Here is a 20,804-nt window from a genome sequence, read left to right as displayed (position 1 = left end):
AATTAGATCTGCATAAAAAGATTTCTGGAACAATATGTTATTGACAGTTATATGGGAGGATGGATGCACGTATGTAAATGTTCTTTCTCAAGCAACTTATTAAATATCGACAATACTGCACTTTGAAAACAACCATTTTCAAAAACCAGATATTAATACAAGAGTCAAGATATTACAGCTGAGTACACTTTCACTCAAAGCAATGTCCATGTAACAATTTTTTTTTCAAAGTGTCCTTACTGATGCCCACTGCAATTAAATTTAACAGCAAACATTTATGCTTTGTTACTGTACTCTGCCCATGGAAGGGGAACAAAAACCAGGTAGACCATGTTACGTCTGGATTCTGTGCAAGTGTTTGTTCATTACTGGTGGCCCAAGAAAGACCTGAGACTTGGTAGTGGCACTTGTAAATGCCCCTGCTCACTCACTGCTCTAAAAGCCCATGTGCAGGAAAAGGAAACACTTACGGAGAGACAAATGTTTTACTCACGATCATTAATGATTTTAATCAAGCAGATCTCCTATTTAATTTTGCTAATTGCTCAGTCCTCCCAGGACAGCTACTGGCATCATGGATCTTCCTACTACGTACGTTGACACCAACATCTGCTCAGAAACGAGGACATCAATAAACTCTACCTGGTGTTCCCGCAGATTGTATCAGTGCCCAAAACACATAATTCCAATTTAATATTTACTGAATGTGTCTGTCGTTCATAAAGAGAAGGGATAAACATGATTCTGAATGAATGGGGCTTGAAATTAAGTCCTCAATGAAAGGTGCAATGAGAAAGGCTTGATACTAGGCGGGAAGACACCTGTGAGCATCTGCAGTCAGATGGCAACATTGTCACTGCCTTTCCTGTGTGCTCTGGCACCCGGCTGCTAGTTATCCTCTATCAGAATACAGAGAACTTAAAGCAAATACCACCTTAAGGAAAGCAGTTCTCAGCGTTTCTCATCAAACGTATCACAAGCAGGAAACAGACAAGAGATACCACTAGAAGTTGGTTGATACAATGTATACAAATTTGGTGAAACCTGCAAACTTGGAGACCGTTAATACCTACCTGCTCAGAGGTTATTTTAGAATGCTGACAAATGAGTACACTCATTGTCTTGGGGGGGGGGAATGTTACTCCATATGTCTTATTCAATGTTGTACCATACTGTATCTATATTCTGAAACTGTCTTAATGTCAATTTTATCTGCAGATAGAGGCCAATCACTGTACTCCCTCTGGTCTCCATTAGAGGAATGTAGCAGTATGTGGCAAATCTATGGTCACTGTTGTCAGTAATTAGAAAGAAGAAAAAAAAAGATCACATTGTGAAAGCACAAAGGTCCACCAAGCAAAGAAAACCAAGGCAGTGAAATTAAGTTCGGCAATTAGCAGATGCAGGATGAGGTTCTCATCTTCCAACAGGGATCTGATCCCGGATTTCATGGTGTGTCCCCCCCCCCCCCATTGTTAAGTTGGGCTGGTTTTTGTTTCTTTTAAACTGTAACAATGTTTCTGTACGACATCCTCACCCAGACCACCAGTTAGCACGCATCTAATTTTAATGCCATTTGCACGTCTTAACTCCTTTTGCCCACATCTCAGCCCAAGAGGATAACTGCCATCACACGGAGCGGTACCCAGGACCAGGACTGACGAGACAGAACCGAACACTTCAGAAGAAAGCCCTTACGGTGGCAAAACGCCAGCACTAGTCACTGCAGACTATTTTGTCACAGAACCGTCAACACTATGGACTCAAATAACCCAGACACTACTGGAATCTCATGGCACAATCTCATCTGCCGAGTACTAAGCACGAGCTTGGGAAGGAACCGCGGGGTTTTTTCCAATCACTTCTCTCTCCCATAAGGCTGGGAACTTCCAGGGAAAACCTTTCCTAATTAAAGACTACCACAGAGGAGAGCCTGGGTCTTTTGCTAACTCGTGCCAACGTTCAGATGCATTTTACCCTGGACTCCAGTTTTCTATTGTATCACTACTATATCCCATAGTCTGCTCTCCCAGAAGCCAATGCCCTTACAGCCAGCATTCCGATAAGTGTTTAAGAATAGTTAAGGACCCCAAAGTTCATATTGCTTCCAGTTCTGTGCACGTATGCAGAAATTTTAGTCCTCGAACTAACATCTCAGTATTCAGAGAGGAAAAATAACTGCGGTGAGATAGCCCTCCTGGCCAATGGCTGGAAATGCAAAGCTTTCCCGAGCCGCCCATTTGTTTTAGGGACTCAATGTTTACAAAGGGCTGATTTTTTCCTTGGGAGGGGACAAATAGATAGATAAATAAGCAGCGGTGGCAACATCCTTATAAAAACAAGCCTTTGCCGGGCTCTGGCAAGTTTCAGCCTGGAGTTAAGATGCCGTGCAAGTTACAAGCACAGAATTCCGGGTTTCAATGGAAATGCTGACCCAACCTTCCTGAAAGCGGTAAACTGCAGTCTCGGCCGCTCTGCTGTTGCTCTCCAAGGCGTAGCTTGGAGGGTCCATGCCCACTTCCCTCTCCGACTGACCAACGGATGCTCGCACACGCGGAGAGCCAGCAAGCTCAATGCCGTCCCTGCCGGCCGCTGTTCCGGCTCCTCAGTCCGGGAGACTCAAAACACACCTGGCCATCTCATGGCTTGGCATGGATTTTTAACACGGAAGACAAATGACCTTTGGAAAACACAGGCTGGTGAAAGTCAAACCATTCGGAAAGACACCCGGCACTTTACCTCTTCAAACTCCTCAGGACCCCAAGGTTGAGGAAAAAGGAAATGGAGAATGAGCCCAGCTCCGGGTGGTGATGAAGGGGGAAAAAATATAGCAATAACCAGAACGGGTTACGGAAAAGAAATCCCACACAGTCGAGACCGCTAACCAAGGCTGCCACAAAAAACGCCCCGCAAACCGTCTCTGCAGCCCTGCGCGGCTTTTCTGCCGGACTTCCTCGGCTTCTGCCCCGGGGCTGCAGCCGCACTTCTCAGAGCCGCATCTCCGCCAGCGGGGGCCACGCACGGGGGAAGACACCGAAGCCCGCGCCGCGCCGCGCCGCGCGCGCCACTCACTCACCTACCCGCGCCGCGCCGCACCAGCGCCGGCCGTGGGCTGGCCGCGAGCCGGGATCCGCGGAGGGCTGCCGGGCTCCCGCCCCGAGGACGCGGACGTGCGCCTCACGCCTCTGCCGCCCCTAGCCGTCGCCTCTGAGCATCTTCTTTTTTTTTTTTCCGCCTGCGCGCCCCCCCCTCCCTCCCCACCAGTGAACGCGAGCGGCGAGGGCGAGGAAGAGCGCGCTGGCGAGGGTGGGAGAGGCGCCCGATCCCCGCGAGCTCCCGGGCCGGCTCGCTCCCCCCACCCCACCCCGCCCGCACCCCTCCACCCCGCCGCGCGCCCCCGCCCCCCCCGCCGCGCGCCCTCGCCCCCCCGCCGCGCGCCCTCGCTCGCTCGCACTCCGGTTGCTAGCTGCGCGCGCCAGTGCGGGCGGTAGCGCGTCCTCCCTCCCCTCCCCGGTACTCCTCTCCCCCCCCCCCCCCCCCGCCCGGCGGCGTCTCCAGGCAGCGGGAGGCGCTCTCCATTGTTCTGCGGCCGCGGAGAGCGGGGGCAGTGGGAGGTGGCCGCCGCCGGGGCCACCCGGGGCTTACCTTGGCGTCCGGGGCCGAGTGCAGGGCGCCGGGCCGGCGGGGTGCCTAGCTGGAGCGGCTGGCGCGCGCGGGGGCTCGGTGCTCCCGCTCGCCCGCGCTGCTCCGCGCCCCTCGCATCCTCTGTTACTATGGATATCTCGCGCCTCCGCCGCCCCCTCCTCGCGCTCCGAGACACCGCCGCCGGGGCGGCAGCTCCACCGGCGCCCAGGTGACCAGCTCAGCTCGCTAGCGGCAGCAGGGGTGGGCAAGAGCCACGGCCACTACGGCTGTCACGGCCCTGGGGAGAGGGGTAGTGAACCGAGGGGCCGGCGGGCAGGTTCTGCTTCCCCCCGCCCCACACTCCCGCCCCCCTCTCCCCGAACCCTCCTCCTGAGGCTACCCCAGGGTTTCCTCCTACTGACCAAGCCGCAGAGGCCACCCGCAGTGTAAACTCAACTTGTATGGACTGGAGCCATCCTGTGCGACTTGGGTTGCTGCGGCATCCACAGGCGTAACATTGGCCCAGTAGACTAAAAGGTCTCAGTTACGATTGGATAAGCCTCAAATAAATACCTCCACCCACCCATCTGGTTTCCACCAAACTGCCGGTTGCACTACCTACCGACAGTTGTAGATGTTTTACTTTGGCCAAGGCTTCTTTTCAAGATGATGCCGATTAAAGGAAGTACTGATCTTAAACAAGGCGTTCCTCCGATTTTGAAAATGCTAGTATGTTTTCTTTAACATAAATAAATAGGAAATAATGTGTATCTGAGTCTGCACAACGCCCTAACGGTTCCATGAGCACGTCCGCCATCCCACCCATCTTAGTTCTCCGGTTCTTCAACGCTGAACCTGCAAGTGGTTAAGTGGCCCACGTAGGCTCCTATGAAGCCACAGATTCTCACAGAGAAGAGTCGCCTTCTTACAGAAAAGTAGACAGCACCTTGTGGTCTGTGTAAAGATCATAATGAAATATTTAAGGAAATGGCTAACCTGATAAATCCCTAACAGTGCTTGTGCAAGACAATTCACTTTTTTTTTTTTTTTCAACTTTACCAGTGTGCGTGCATTGCCTTTAAGCCAAGGCAGACAAAGGTTCTGGTCAGCTGCAAAAACTCAGAGACGGAAATAGACATGTGAACCTAAGAAGTGAAGTTTACTGAGCACCTACTGTTTGCCAGGGGTCTGCGGGTTATCTTTTTCTCCTGACAACCCTGTGACTAAGTTTCAGCATTACTCTTCACTTTTGCAGATGAAAAAGTTTCAAAAGAGGCATGCAACCGGTAGTTCTTTCAGAAACAAGAAACACTGTTTCCTTTTGGTCCGCTGCCGAGTCACTCACTACGTGCTTTTGTGGGATTCACACGGTTCCCAGGGCTTATTCTGCTAGCAAGAAACAGGCCCAGGACATAAAGCTGAGCTAACCAGGCTTGTGAAGTATGAGCATTTCATCAAGTGAAATTTACGTTCTCATTTACATCAGGAAAGAAAGCAAGCTGCCCCAAACCCCAGTACTGGGGAGTGAAGACAGGCTCCTTGTAGATGCTAGGCAAGCACTGTGCGGCTGAGCTGCATCACCAGCCCAAAGACTTTTGTTTCTACATCTTACACAGGCAAAGAATCAGATTGTATGTTGCCTGTACTCGAATGAATGTGACCTGCCTTTTTTGGGGTGGGGGTGGGAGGCGGGGGACATGTTTTGGATAGTTCCTTTTGAGATTAGCAAACTTTCAGTGGCTTTGAAGACAAGTCATATAGTTCAGTATTTCATCCTGGAGCTCAGACACTCCGTGTGGTGAGGTAAATGTGTCTTCTTGGTTTTGCAGTCATGAAAACACCCGAGGAATACTATTTCCTGGAGTGTTGCTCCTTCGTGGATATTGTTTTCGGGTTCCAGATATAAGGCAATCTAGAGATGTCATCTGCTAAGAATGAACTGAAAAGGCTCTTTAGGCAGGATGTGAGCTATTCTCTCCTGTCTTGAGTGTTCTGCACTCTGGAAACATTTGGGACCTCTAGGTCAGACTATACCTCCTCTAGAGAATGAATGGAAACTTAATTCCCCCCGTCAGCCTTTGTGCCCGCGGGTAAAAACAACTCTGAAAAAAGGTGCTGTCCATGGTGCCCATTTCCAAGTCCCATTCAGCAAGACTAGAGAATGCCAAATGCTGAATGTCTGTGAATAAACTTCAGCATGGTACTAATGGAACCTTGTGAGAACTTCTAGGTATGCACACTAAAATATAAAGGAATGGGGGGGGGGCTGGGCAGTTGAGAGCTGCTCTCAAAGAAGAAGATTGAGGTTTGATTCCCAGCTCCATTTGATGCCTCCTTCTGGACTCGGGCATACATGTGGTGCATAGATGTATATGCATGCAAAGCACTCACACACATCAAATGAAAACAAAATATAAATGTGTAGTCCCCCACTACTTGAGGGAACGTGTTAAATAATTTACAGAAGAAAAGACTTTTGCTCTGAACTAAAATAGTTCCTCCTCATTGAAACTTTAGACATTTTTATATTCCAGAAAAGCTTCAAGATGTGAGACCTAGCTCCCAAAGTCCTTATATTATAGACCAGGAACTTGATCCCTAGAGGGGCTAAGTCACTCAACTAAGGACCATCCTTACTAGAGGCAGGATAAAGCGACAGATTCTTGTTGCTTGTCCAGACACTTGTCACAGTATTGTGGCACTCCAGGAAACTCAGTGTCAGAATTCTTTTTCTCATTTGTAATTTTTTTTGGCTAAAAAGTCATTCAAGTTTTCATTTATGTCATTTAAATTTGGAGACTATAAAGTCTAATGTTTCTCGTTTTAAAAATACTCTAGTCATTTTAAGTAATACAGTGTTCCTTGCTAAATGATACAATTTAGAAAACAAAAACAATCCTTCATGATACCAACACTCAGCTTGCATGTATCCCCAGAGAAAAACAGAGCACTTGTTTCAATATGGGTCATCAAGAATGCAACCTTCTCAATGTAAACTGATTTTTTAAGAACAATCATCTTCTGTTGAACAGACTAACATTGGAGATGCTAACTTCCTAAATTCTTCCTTTGTGTTAAAAAAAAAAAAAAAAGTACCCAGAGGACTGATTGACAGTTCCAAAGATGGTGGCAACTTTCCTGAGAAACGTGTAAAACATTGATATGAGGTGCCTTTGTAGACATTTAGATGGGAGCATACTGTACAGTTTAGACCCTGAATGTGGAATTGCATCTGTGGATTCAAGTCATGGGTATTCCACTTAAAAGTTCTGTGATCTTACACACTCTACCTAACGCTTCGGGGCCTCACCATTCCAATTTGTAAGATGAATGTGACAATAACGGAAGGTGCCTCTGAGAGTGGCAGTTAGGAGGAAAGGAAAGTAATGATGTGTAATGGGCTTTTTGGTGTAGTAGCGTGGCTGGCTGAAAGTTCCCGGGCATTCAAACACTAACGTAGGCATTGCAGAGGTGTTTTGCAGATGTAATTAAGGTCCGTTGGCTTCAAGGGGATTATCTTAAATGATCTGATTCTGTCAGAACTCTAAACACAGCACTGAGGATTCCATGAAGACGGAATGTAGTGGCTGGAACCTGCTCCCAGGAGTTCAGCCCACTCGTCCTAACAGCCCGGCTCACAGACTTCAGACTTAGCTGGGGAGCCCCCCCTCACAGAAGCTGATCCTTTCCAGTGCTTCTCTTCGAACATGTATCCCACTGGATCACTTCTCTGACTGAACCCGGACTGAGACACCATGTATGATAAAACAGTAACAGCAGTGTCTGTAATATACCTAGAAAAGTTAGCTAAATTAAAATAAAAAAAAAAAAAAACAAACTAAACACCTCTTACAGTACTGAGGTTGCTGTTTGATTTTTTTTTTTTTTAAAAAAAAAAAAGAACTCTGAGGATCTGGAGAGATGAGTCAATGGTTAGGAGCACTGGCTGCTCTTGCTGAGGGACCTAGGTTTGATTCCCAGCATCCATAGGGTAGCTCACAACCATCTGTAACACCAGTTCTAGGGGGATCTGATGCCCTTTTCTGGCCTCTTCAGGCACAGCATGCATGTGGTCCATATACATACTTGCTGACAAAACACCAATATACATAAAAGTAAACAAACCTTAAAAAAAAAAAGAGCTTCTGATGGAATAGGGGTACTTACCGATTTGTGTCAATGACAGTTATCCCAATCAGAAATGGATTTAATATCCTAGTAAAATTTCCAGAACGTGGAAGAAGCGAAAGTAGAGTTGATGACCCCATGCAGAGTTATGTGTGGGGGGGATTATGCAAGTGTAGTGTGGGCTTCTTGAGGGAGGAAGATAATGAACACAAAGACAGCCCTTCTCTCCCAACACACCCTCTAGATTTATCACCTGAAATCAAGGTTTTCATGAATCAAGTATGGAATTCTGTGAAATAACACAGACTCAGGCATGACTTAATCTTCAACCACCTAGGATTATATGCCTAGGAGAATGGCTTTGAGGTCTTATAAGAAGACATGCCCACATATAAGTATTGTAGTAAAAATATTTTTTTTATCTTAATGTTACCTTATTTTTGTACTTTACATATTTGTGTCTTGGATTTTTTGTCATTTGTTTTGAGCATTTTTTAAGTAAAGGAAAACCACTTTTGGAATATCACTGAAAAAACATGCATGGCAAAAACGTACATATTCAGAACGGCATCTGTCCTTCAGAATTATGATGCAAAGTTTGCAAAACAAGCCTGGAAATGCATCAGATAAGCAAACAAACATCAGAGGGGTAGTCTCGGGAATGGGATTAGAAGGGGAGGAAGCCACAAGGAAGCCTGTACCTTTCAGCCTTTTAGCAAAGCCCAAAAGTCAGAGCCAGTTTTACAAATGTCTGTTTTTAACGGTGTGTGTGCATGCATGTGCATGAAGTCCAGAGAGCCATTCCAGGATTGTTAATACCTCATTAGAGATTTTTTTCACCCAAAGATAGTGATTGAAAATACTTTCACTTGTTTATTCAAGCCTATGATTCAAATGATGAGGTGGCTGTTCAGTGATGGGAAGTTAAATTGCAGTGGGGTTCTAATCCTGGTGGAACACTTTCTTTGGGTCATTACAATTTATGAATTTCAACTAACATGCAACTTTCCTTAGGAATCATTTTTTTTTTTTTAATTTCTTTTCATCTGAATTGGCCTAGGAAGTACCTTTTTGCTGACATAGTAAGATTTCTACCATTAACACTGCATTTGTCATTTAAAATTATTATTTAGTTATACATCTCCCTATAAGAATGTGTGGGGTGTAGGTCCCTGCTTATGTGGTCTTTTGATAAGTGGGCGTTAAGAAATTTAATGAGCAAATGAAAGAAAGCTTAGGATATGGTGAATTCTACTTTTTCTCCAACTAGAAACAAGGAGACATCATACAATATAAACCTGGAGCTCGGAAGAGAGACACAAATCTACCATCAGCTGATTCCTAATAGTTGCAAGGCCTGGGAGTAGATTATCATCACCCACCCTTACTGGTAGAATAAAGTCAGGGCCGAATGTTTGAGGTCAGAACCCTGGACAGCGACCACCCTGTCCATCTTTTGCAGCAAAGGATTACATCTCAGTAGATTAGAAAAGTTGTGGGAAATCCCACCCACGAATCTTTTCAACTCTGTGGATACATTTTCAGTAGACAGATATTCCAGAACTACGCCATTGCAGAGATAAATGTACAATCAATATGGATTTAGAATTTCCGCACTGTGGAGTTTTACCTCCCAGTATACAGGAAGCAGGGCTCGGGATTTTGAAAGAAAAGAAAGCTATGTTTTGATAGAGGCCATTGGGTAGAAATAAGAGGAGATGAAGGAGACACAGAGAGAAGGGGGAGCAGGGGAGAGACTGCAACGAAGTAGCAACAGAATGAAGGTGTTCGGGAGAGTCTGGCACTGGGAAAGGCTTTGGTGCTGAACAGCCATGTGTGGTCCTTAGAGGTGCGTGCCCACCGCAGAAGCTGTGAAGGCAAGGTTTGTTTATGAGTAATGAGACAAATACGGCATAAACTGCCTCCTGCACTCAATAGATTTTTTGTTGTTTTTTATTGCCCTATCATGCTTTCATTGTGATAATAATAAAAGGAAAGTCCCTTTGTTTAGACAGCAATTTTAAAACAATGTACAGACCTGCCTATTAACTGTAGTGTATTTACAGATCTGACTACCAAGCTGAAACAAGCCAGCCTGAGCAGAAGGGACTTTATACTTTTTCCTGGAGGCAAGCAGGCTTGGAATCCAGGGGGAATGAATGTAGACACTGAGGCCCATCTGCTGGAAATGTTCTGCCCCAGTCTCCTGAATTAAGACCCAGGGACTTTTTTTGTTAACTGCATCTAGGGCCAGAGCCACATGCGGCTCCACTGAGCCATAGCTAAGGCCTCTGCTTGCAGCCATTGCTTACAACCAACCCCTGAGACTGAGTTTCAGCTGCAAAACACAGGTGCTAAAGCGCCTCACCCCTTTCATACCTTTTAACCGACAAAGCACCAGTGAGCAATAGATGCAGCTACTTCCAAAGCTAGCAGCAAGACTGGGTCTCTGGTAGACTCTTCCACTAAGTGGCTGCACACCCTAATCTCCCCAGGATGTCTCTTTTTAAATGGGTCAGACCATAAGGACTGCTTTTCGTCAAGAAAACACGGGTTTAAGGTACACCAGAGACTCATACCGGGAATTCCTGAGTATGGAACGTGATACGGAAAAGTCCCACAGCCTTAGCACTGCACTCCAGGGCAGCTTGATTGTCTGCCTGGGTATAAACTGTGAGCAACTGTTTAACCTTGATGCGCCTCCAGTTTCTGCATCTACAAAGTAAGGGCAATTGGTCTTTAAGGGTGCTGCTTAAGGATAAAATGAGTGCACCCATGTGGCACTCTGGCACCATGCATAAATTACCCATCCAGAGAATTAATTCATCCTAGTATTAATTCATAAGCCTTCAGAACTATGAAGCCACTCTACCTTATTACCAGAACTCAACAGCCAAGCTCACCCCAGCACCTTCTCCCACGATTAACAGCTGAGCAAGTGAGGAGGTATGTATGCACCTGGGTCAGGACAGGGACTCTTCCGGGCCTATTGAGAAAGAGGACCCCTCCCTCCACTGGGTTTTCTGTGTTGACAGACCTGGCATTGCCAGGATATTGCTGAGGACAAGGTTGTGGAGAGTGTCTGCCTATGGGTGAAGCTGGTGCAGAATCAAGAAAAAAACAAAGACACTGAGTGAGAGGCTAGGTGGTGCAAGCCCATGATTCCAGAACTGGGGAGACTGAGGAAGGAGAGCCACAAATTCCAGTCACAAACATACAAATAAAAATCAAGAAGCGGGGTGGGAACCTGGGGAGCTGGTTCAGCCAGTGAAGTGCTAGCCTAAGCAAGCATGAGGACTTGAATTCAGATCTCTAGAACCACTGTCAAAGCCAGGCGTGGCAGTGTGGGGCCTGCAATCCCAGCCCTGGGGAGACAGAGCTAGACAGTCCTCGGGGGCTGCTGGCCAGCCAGCCAGCCTCACTGAATCAATGAGCTCCAGGTTCAGTGAGAAACTCTCTCTCAAAACACAGTGCAGAGAGTGACAGATGGAGGCATCCAATGTGGACCTTGGCATCTGTGGGTGAGCCCCACCCTCCCCCAATATGGACTGAGAGACTAAGGGATTCCAGTGATGGGTTTTGAGGCTCAGGATGTGGGGGTGCCTAAAACCTCCAGATTTTTATCTCTTCCATGAACTCATACATTTCTTATTTCACTCAAGCCATTTTAAGTAAGGATTATGGCACTGAACATGTCCTGACTGGCTCAGAAGGAAACTTAAACCTAAGTATGACAACCTTCTTTGGTTGGCAGTGAGTCTTCTGTTCAGTATCGAATGAGGTATACAACCAAAGCTTTGATTCTTCCAGCAACAGAGAGCTCATTACCAGTTGAAGAAACGTATTATGGGTTTTTTTTCTTTCACCACAACAAATTCATGTACTGAGTGAATATTTCTTTTCTGAAGTTACCACTTATTTCATCTATACCAGAGGCCATGTTCTATGTTACAGTAACAAGTCCACAATTATCTCATTTAATTTTCAGAATCACCTTAAGATATAAATACTGCTTTGGAAGCCACTGCAGGATTTTTTTTTTACTCAGCTTTGCACCAGCTTTACTACTGGACAGACCTTTCTACATCACGGCCCTCAACAGTGCCCAGCAATGCTGGCTCACCAGTGCAGAAAACAGAGTCCTCCTCTTCCTTAGTAGTTCCAGAAGAATCCCTGTTCTCACCCTCCCTGGATGAACCACTGTGGATGAGTGATGGAGCCCTCTCATTTGCTGGTGGATCATAGATGGTCATCCATGGTCAGCTTTTGAGAGACTATTAGGGGCTGAAGCAAGGGCCATGGAGGTGATAAAGAGATGAGGATGGACTCGTGTAGATAGAAGTGCATACCAGAGGGGAAGGGACGCATTCAAATGAACCCCAGAAATGAGCTGCATGGAGTAAGAATGGCGAGAAACAATGTGAACAGGTAAAGATGAATGTTCTGGTTACCCCCAAGAGGTCTGGTAAATTGAAAGGTAGGGCCAATAATTCCAAGGGTACTTCAGAGCTCTATGTATGTCATCTGCTAGCCTTTTATATGTCTTTAAGAACTGGACAGAATCTCATTCAGTATGAGGAAACCATCAAGAACAGAATCGGACGAACAACGGAAGAAATATTTTCCGAGGGCAGTTTTTGCGGAGACCTTCAGGCACAGGACATGTCAGGGTAACATGTTTATGTCCAGCCCCACAGGAAGCAGAGGAGAGAGCAGCAAACTCAGCCTGAGGATGCAGCCCAGGTCTCCCAAGCCACAGGTCCAGGAAACACAGGGACGTGTGCACTGGGGGAAGACGTTTCTGGTATGGGAAGGAGGTACTCGGGGAAGGAACAGAGCTCTTGTGTACCTGTGGTGTACCAGACCCCTCCTGTGCCTTTCTCAGGAATCTTACAGAACCACTGCCATCATTTCACCACTGTTTCTTTCCAGATGAAGAAACTGTGGGGGACTTGAGAAGTGAAGCAGTTTTTCTAAGATCAAGCAGTGTAAGAATTATTTCTCTGAATCATCAGTGGCTATGGTAGTTCCTCCTTGTCTATTGGGGGAGTACATTCCAAACCCCAGTGGATGCCTGGAATCAAAGCTAATACCATCCCCACAGGAACGGTTTGCTTTCCTACATATGTAAATTTATTAATTGAGCACAGCACGAGATTAACAACATTAACAGTAAAGTATGCTGCGATGAAAAGTTATTTAAGACTTACTGATTGCTTATTTATGGAGTTTTCCGTTTAGTAGATCTGGAAGGCAGCTGACTGAAAAAGTAACTGAAACCATGAAGGAAGAACTGCTATATGTGATTTTTTTCCCTAATTCACAATATACAAGTGTGCATCCCATCTTTGAAATAATCTGGGAAGTTGGAATATTAATATCGCTCCTATTATACAGATGAGGAAATTGTGCCCTAACAATGTCAGAGCTCAAGGTCACACTAGGTAAACAGAGCTACAGGAAGAGGTGTGTGGGGGGGGGGCGGGGGAGAAATTTCCAGTTCTCAGTGTCATCCTGGAGTGAACTATTAAAAGCTAGTCTTTGCCCAAGCAAGGACAGTATTAGCTTGGCTGTAAAAAATTCCTCCCTTGAACTATTTATTCCCCAGCCTGAAGCTTGGTAAAGGCTGGTATTTCTCCCTCATTATCTCACAGCACAGAGACTCCAAAGAAAAAACAAAATAAAAGTCTACATCCCTGGAGTTTCTGACTGTTGGTGGAGGTGATAATCCTTAAGGGACCCCAGCCCCTTCCTACAGGGTGTGGTCTGCGATCCAGGGTATGAGAATCTATTTACTCTCCTAGGTCCGCACATAGTCAGGTCTCTGGATGGACTGAGCCTGGGCCCTTTAGGACAATGATGAGTCTCTGGGTAGAAGTAATGAGGGGAGCCCATTAACTCTTTCAGGCCATTAGGCTATCATTTAGTAAATCACTGCTTCCCTCCAAATGGTTCCTAGAGGGTATGGAGGGTGAGAATGTCCTAATTTTCCTCTTCCATCTCTCAGCTGCGTTCTCCAATTATGACAGAGCCCTGGGAGCTGTTTAATAAGCGCTTTGCTCTGAATCAAATGAACACATTCGCCTATAAGAAAAACATCCTGCTCTAGTGAAATGTGTGCGATCAGACCTACAGGTAAGGTGAAAGGGGCTGGGTGTTCCCTGCCTTAACATCCTGGCACAACAGATGTGAGGGATAAAGAACCTTTTCCAGCTGGGGTGGGCGGGGAGGAGCAGACGCCACAGAAGCCCAGGGGCAGGCGTTCCTTTCTCTCTCTTAGAAGGGAAGAGACAGTTCTGGTCTGAGAAGTCGGCGTCTCCTCCATGTGCGTTCCATGGGAGATGCATTTGAAGGGCAGGGTGTTCCCTGAAGACCGGCTTTACCCTGTCACTCGGAATGCATGAGCTCTGTCAGCGCACTGGACTGAGAACAATTCTCCTTCCTAGCGGGGAGATGAAAGTGTTGGCACTCTCCTTGACACCCGTAAATCTGGGGCCACTAAGTAAAAGCCCTATAAACTTGCAAGGGCTTGATATTATTACATAATGATGGTGATAGCAATAATACTTTGTGCTTATGCAGTGTTCAAAGATTTGGAAGCTTTTGCAAATTGGTTATTTTAAGAATTATTCCCTCCCCCAACTTTATTGAAATATAATTGGGAAATAAAACTTGTCAAGGTGTATATTGTGAATGTATGTATGAAATGACTCCCACAAATAAACATATCCATCATTCTGCATAGATTTTCTTGCCTTTTTCTTCCTCGGTATATATTGAAAATATTTAAGACACTTAGTGAATTTCAAGTACATGATACATTATTATTAATGAATTATCATGCTGTATACACTATTAGTGAGTTATGCTGTATTTTAGGTCTCCAAATTTATTGATCCTTTTTTTCTTTTTTTTGCACACGTGTTGTATGTGTATGGCATATGTACATTTGTGTATGGTGTATGCAGGTGCACATGCCTATGTGTGTGCATGCAGAGGCCCAGAGGAGGATATTAGGAATCATCTCTTGTTCTCTACCTTGGTTTTTGATACAAGGTCTCTCCATGAACTGGACGCTCCCTGTTCAGATGGCTGGCCTTCAAGATCCTGGCATCCATCTGTCTCCAACCCCCCAATGCTGGGGTTGCCTGACTTTTTTTATGTGGATCCTGGTGATTTGAACTCAGGGCTTGTTGCTTTATAGCAAGAGCTGCTACCCACTGAGCCGTTTCCCAGCCCCTTTTTCATCTGACACCATCAACTCTGGACTCGTAGACCAACATCTTATTTGTGTATTTATTATTGATACGGTTGGCTTTATGGCCATGCTCCAGGGTTATCTCGGAGTGCTGATGATGGCTGGCTTCGATCGCCAGTGTTATAGGATTGAGAATTACCCAGGAGACACACCTCTGAGCATTTCTGGGAGGGTGTTTCCAGAGAGTAACTGGGGATGGCAGGGAGGCTGCTCTCAGGGAGGTTTGAGGAGAAATCAGTGTGTCCCTGAGCTGTCTGTCACCGCTGACACCATCCTGTGTTGTCATTAGATCCCAGCTCCATTGACCTTCCAATGTGGACTCCACACTAGCAGTTCTTGAGGGATCTTTTAGGCTTTCAGCACTGGCTTGGAACTACGGAAGTGTTCCCAATGGGTTCTATCTTATCAGTGAACAGAAGCTGATGTTGGCCACCCCCAGACTCTATCATATAAGCCAATCCAACAAATACCCCTTTTATATTATACACACATTAAATCCATTCTGTTCCTCTAGAGAACCCTGCCTAATACAGGACCCAGTGTTTTGGATCAAGGCTCTGAAGTTACAGTCCATTTATTCTGCATAATTTCAACTTTGAATCTGTGTGTTGTAAGTGACGTCTGATGGGACATGGGGCCACCTGCTGGTGCTTGGCACCTGTGTGGTCCTGGGATGAAGTTCGGGTTACCTGTTCTCCACCTTGTGTTCCTTACATGGCCTCTTCTCTCTGGCTTGTCCCATTGCTACTTCTTGCTCGGGTCGCATTTAGTTGGCATGAGCAGGAGTTGGGCAGAGACTGGCCTGCATTCAGTCCTTTTCTTGCCTCTTACCCCCCTGCTGGTACACATTCTTTATATGGAGGGATCCCCACCCTGTGGTTTCTTGGGGGTAAATAGGTTGTTGCTATCCTTGCTTATGATTTCAGCAACATGGTTTGCTCACTGGGCAGGCAACTCAGCATACACCTCTCACCTGATCGAGAGATCAGAATCGCTATGAGTTGTCATTTGTTGACTGTAGGTCAGAGATGCAGGGGGGTGGGAAGGTGAAACTGACTTTCTTGCCCCTGGCCAATGTTTTCATTGGACTTTGCAAACTATATAGCTGATGCTGTGGTTGACATTCATTATGTTGTCTGTGGGAAACAGATGTGACCAGGACGATGCTGGCATTATGTTTATTTCTGTTATTATCATTTCCAGAGGAAGCTGCCATGGCCTTCTACGTGACTTGCACTAGGAACAGCCCTGGACAATCCACCATCCAATAATCCTTCCAGTAAATATTCAAGGCTGGGTTTGTTCACAGAGATGGTTCCCTAACTGCTCTGTGTTTTTGTTTCCTCAACTATAACACTGGCATAGGGATGCATACTCATAAAGATGGTGTGAGAATGAAATCTGACGGTGTGTGCACCAAGAGGTGGAGAGCTTTGCTTGCCTGTATTATCCCATTGCTGTATTTGTTTGGAAGAACTATCTTGATGCATTCATTGTTGGGAGGGTGGGGTGAGAGCTCATAGTGACACAGAGGACTGCTTATCTTCAGCACAATTGGACATGCTGTTTGGTGGATTGCTCTAAGAAGGAGCGGGCATTGGTGAGGGCAAGGTCTTCACAGGGGAAAAGATAGTAATGGCCATGTAGTCTTTTGCGAATGGAAATAATGAATGGAGCTTTAAATGAACTGCTTACTTGGAGTTTATGTTGAACACTCCCCACCTGGCCACCTTCATGAAACCTTCAGTCAAGACAGAGAAGCTGACTGGTGCTCGGGTGTGTGATTGGATTACCGCAGGGGATAGGAGGCCGGTGTCTCAGAGCGATGCTGAGATTCACATCCATGCTGACACCAATGGAAACAGACAGCGTGCGCTCGAGGATGAGTGTGGAGCTAATGCTGAGTTAGAATCTCACCCCTGGACCATTTCTTCTTAGTGGTCTCTGCATTTTCGGTGGGGGCGGGTAGTTAACAGCAGTTTCTATCCCTTTACAAGCCCCTCCATCAGGCTCAACACACAGCAGACACTTAAATGTTAATGCTGACCAATATGGGCAGTACAGTGTATACTAATGAAAGAAATGAACGCAGTTTTGTGTGATCATTCCAGTGACCCTGTGATGTAGGAATTAATCTCTCCCACTTACTGATAAGCTTTAGGAAGCACAAAGAGGCTAAGATCCTTGTCTGGTATCTATTAAGATAGCTAAATAATGACACAAACCCACATTCAATACAGACTGCTTCCCTGGTCATATGCCTCTGTTAGCATACTTTTTTGAGTTTTATCATTACGTGTGTGTGTGTGTGTGTGTGTGTGTGTGTGTGTGTGTGTGTGTGTGTTTTAAAATGCCGCTAAAATAAGAAAGTTGAAACAAAGTGATTGTAAGCATCCCTCCAGAACAAGGAGTAGAGAAAAGGAAGGAAGAGTAGAAACTGAAGCAATGGTACATAGCCCAACTCAGTCACACCTTAGATGACTGTAGAATTCTATTTGTATTAGTCACTGGACTGTCACGGCACCACAAAGGGAAAGTGTGCCAGGGAGCTGCAACCCACTGTTCAAGAAAAAGCTGCCTCCAATGCGTCTCAAAGCATGGTTCTTTCTTCAGCCAAGTCAAGTTCAAAGGAACACATGAATAATTGGCCGCAGCTACCCTTTAAGCAAGTGCCAGCTCTCTCTGTTCAGGCTGATACATCTCCAAACCTCAGGGAGCCGTGAATCAGCTGCCAGCAGCCAATGGTCTTGCGAGCATTCATAACCAGACCAGGTGCTGATCCATCAAACTAATTAGCAGCCTGTGGGCCACAGTTAGCTAGGAAGGTAGCGGTTTTTTTTTTTTTTTTTAACTCTTTTCCTGACAGACTCTGTGTGCTCCGAACAATGTTCTGTCAGGAGACCCACAAAGAAGAAAGCACGTAGTATTCAAAAAGACAGAGGCTAAAAGGAAATACATGTTTTCTTTAAGTGAGACAGGCGGGCAAAAGAGGTAAGCTGAGATTCACAAAAATAGATGCATGTATGCGCACATAACATTTGATGTTTCTCCAGTTTACTTAGAACGTTGTCTTACCATAGAATGGAAAGTCAGTAACTGTTCATTCTCACTGATAATGAGATAGTGATATTTAAAACAAATAACAAGCAGGAGAAAATGGGACAGAATTACAAAGGAGTAACAGATCTAGCTTGTTGGCACCTAACAGTCATCTGATTTCCCCAAGAGCAGAGGCAACAGAATCAGCTTCCACAGCAACCAGAGGATGTGTTGAGAGTTCAGAAAATGAAAGACTGACTTTAACTAGGAGAGGAAGTGGATGGAATACACTGGAAGAAGTGTCACTGCAAATTGCCCAGGCTTATAACCCAGTGTGTAGGTCAGCAGAGAATACCGTGGGTTTTTAGTAAATCTGCAGGAATGCTGTAAACAGTGCATTTAGAATTAGTTTTACTGTGATGAGAAAATGGTAGAACAGAATTAACAGTCAAGCCAACACAGCTCCGAATGTCTTCACTGATACAAGGGAAACATTCCACAGCCAATTTGTTCAATATTTATGACTTTAGTGAGGTTTTGTTTATCATAGATCCAATAATCTCCATTGGAACTCTTCCAGTCCATGATCTAGAGATGTGAGATAATGAAGCATCCCAGCCCTTGAGGTAGCCAAACAGAAACATCTGAGAAAAAAGAAGGCAGGAAGCTGGCAGAAACCTTCAGACAGCATTAACATTTACAGAGACGTCTGCATGGACTCTGTGTCAACATATGGAGAACCCAGGAAGGGATTCAATAGAAGCAGGGTTTCAGGGCACCCTATCAACACCATCTGGAGATAAATTCCATGATAGATATTTTCTTCACAAAAACTGTGATATCTTACTGATGAACTTCATATTAATGACAAGATCCTAGCCAAGGTTCTCTAGAAGTACTTACTCTTCAACTGTTTGCTGCTTGATTCTGGGGTTAAAAATGTATTTCTGCGTTGATGAGGAACAGATGTAATTGTATTTGTAGAATTCAAGAACGAAGTTGATAAAGCTGAGATGATTCTAGCAGTGTCAGAGACCCAAAGAAAGCATTATATAGCTGGAGGAGGTTAAGATATGCTGGTAGCAATGTCAATTCTATCCCTGAGAAATTAATCTACATGTTGAGATCACCAGCACCAATCTTTCCCCAAATATTTACTAAGTAAAATCTTATTGAGTGGTTCCTTAGGGAGAGCAGGGCTATGAGTCGGATTACCTTTGCTGTAAGAAATTAATGCACTACCTTGACTGTAATTGATTTAGAGACTGTGATCTTTTAAATAGACTATGACAGGTGATTTGGGGTCAATATACCACTGGATTCATGCCAAATGCTAACTCTGCATAATACTTCCTTCAAGGTTGTGCACGCAATGCAGCTGAGGCACAAGTCTGTTCTGTGGCCACCACATATCCCGACTGTCTTGCTCTACCAAAGCAAGATCCCAACTTCTCCCCATCCCTGCAAACAGTCTGTGATTTATTCTGAGCTAACACCTTGAGTGCTTCCTGAATAAATCATTTATTATTAGCAGAAAGGAAGGATAGCCACACCATACCATGGTCCTGCTCCAATCTACCTCTCCAGCCTCACCTCAGGGATTATATCAGGCAAACCCTTGCTCTGCCTCCAGGGGGCACTTTAACTGGGCACCTTGCATATGAGACTCTCTCTGTCTTTGACCGGTCGGTTCTCTGCCTGGAAAACTGTTCTTTCTGTTACCCTCTCCTGAAAGTGTTTCTTGACGACTCAGTCAAACTCTGCACTTGTTTGGCTCTGGGCAAATGCTCTATTAATTGCATTCAATTCTCACTGGAGCCCTGTGAAGTAGAGACTGTTATGGTCTCTATTTTAGCAACAGAGACATTTAAAGACAGGGTGATAAGAAATTTATTTACGGTCATGGATAAGTAACAGAGCTGTGGCTACGAACCAGGGCAGCCTGGCTCCAGCATATCTGTTCCTCTGAGCTCAGGGACCCTAGGCTACCCCACAGTGGCCTGAGCACAGACCACCAGAGCACAGGCTATCCCACACTGCAGTCCTGCTGTAGCCCTCCTCTTTCTGGGCTATCTAACGTCAACCAATCCCATAGCACTCATCCCAGGCATTATTTTGCTCCAATTAAGTCTTCCTGATTTCACCATGCCCCAGATTAGGGTGTGTGTGTATCCTCTGTGGTCCACACCACACTTTTCAACACTAGAACACTTGTCAGACCACATGCTTGCTTCTCTGTCTGCTGTTCAGTCTCTGAACTCTCGGAAGAGTCATAAATAGTCTCATCTGTTAGTACGCATAGCGGTGTCTGATGGCGGATGTGCCGCTTAACAAATATTTGTCTGGACAATAGATGGATGCTGCTGCTAAGCCATTTCATTCTGTAGCTGTGGCTTCCAGCTTTTAAATATTTGTTTTATTTTAATCTATGTGTATGTGCATGTGTCTCTGTGTGCATATGTGAGCTCCCTCAGGGGCCGGGAGAGGGTATCGGATCCTCTGGAGCTGACACTGTTGTGTGAGCCACCTGACATGAGTCCCAGGAACTGAACTCTGGTCCTCTGCAAGAGCAACAAGCACTCTTAACAGCTGAGCCATCTCTCGAGCTCCATGGCTTCCAACATCAAGCAGATTAAGAACAGAAGGTCCATAGGGGAATCACAATACACGCTTTTAGCTCCAGTTCAGTAGCTAGATTCTTTCTAGCTCAGGGGGTCAACACAAAATGACCTGAAATTCGTTTGTCCTCACTGCT

The 20,804-nt window shown here is 45.6% G+C and overlaps 1 protein-coding gene across 17 annotated transcripts in view; it reads right to left on the bottom strand.

Moving 5' to 3' along the window:
* Anks1b (ankyrin repeat and sterile alpha motif domain containing 1B) overlaps positions 1-20,804 on the bottom strand; it is a 1,025,752-nt gene that overhangs the window by 141,524 nt on the left and 863,424 nt on the right. The window contains exon 1 of one of the 17 annotated variants that reach the window (XM_076554618.1): positions 3,077-3,367. The exons of 13 other annotated variants lie outside the window; for them this stretch is intronic. The gene's annotated coding sequence lies outside the window, so the exon portion shown is untranslated. Of the gene's footprint in view, positions 1-2,739; positions 3,024-3,076; positions 3,368-20,804 lie in introns of those variants that run through there. 3 more of the 17 variants (XM_076554615.1, XM_076554617.1, XM_076554616.1) reach the window with 3 other exon arrangements.

This window comes from Peromyscus maniculatus, chromosome 18 (assembly GCF_049852395.1).
Source record: "Peromyscus maniculatus bairdii isolate BWxNUB_F1_BW_parent chromosome 18, HU_Pman_BW_mat_3.1, whole genome shotgun sequence".
Lineage (NCBI taxonomy): Eukaryota > Metazoa > Chordata > Mammalia > Rodentia > Cricetidae > Peromyscus > Peromyscus maniculatus.
The sequence above is the reverse complement of the archived record's forward strand: the minus strand, read 5'-3'. Positions and strand labels throughout refer to the sequence as shown.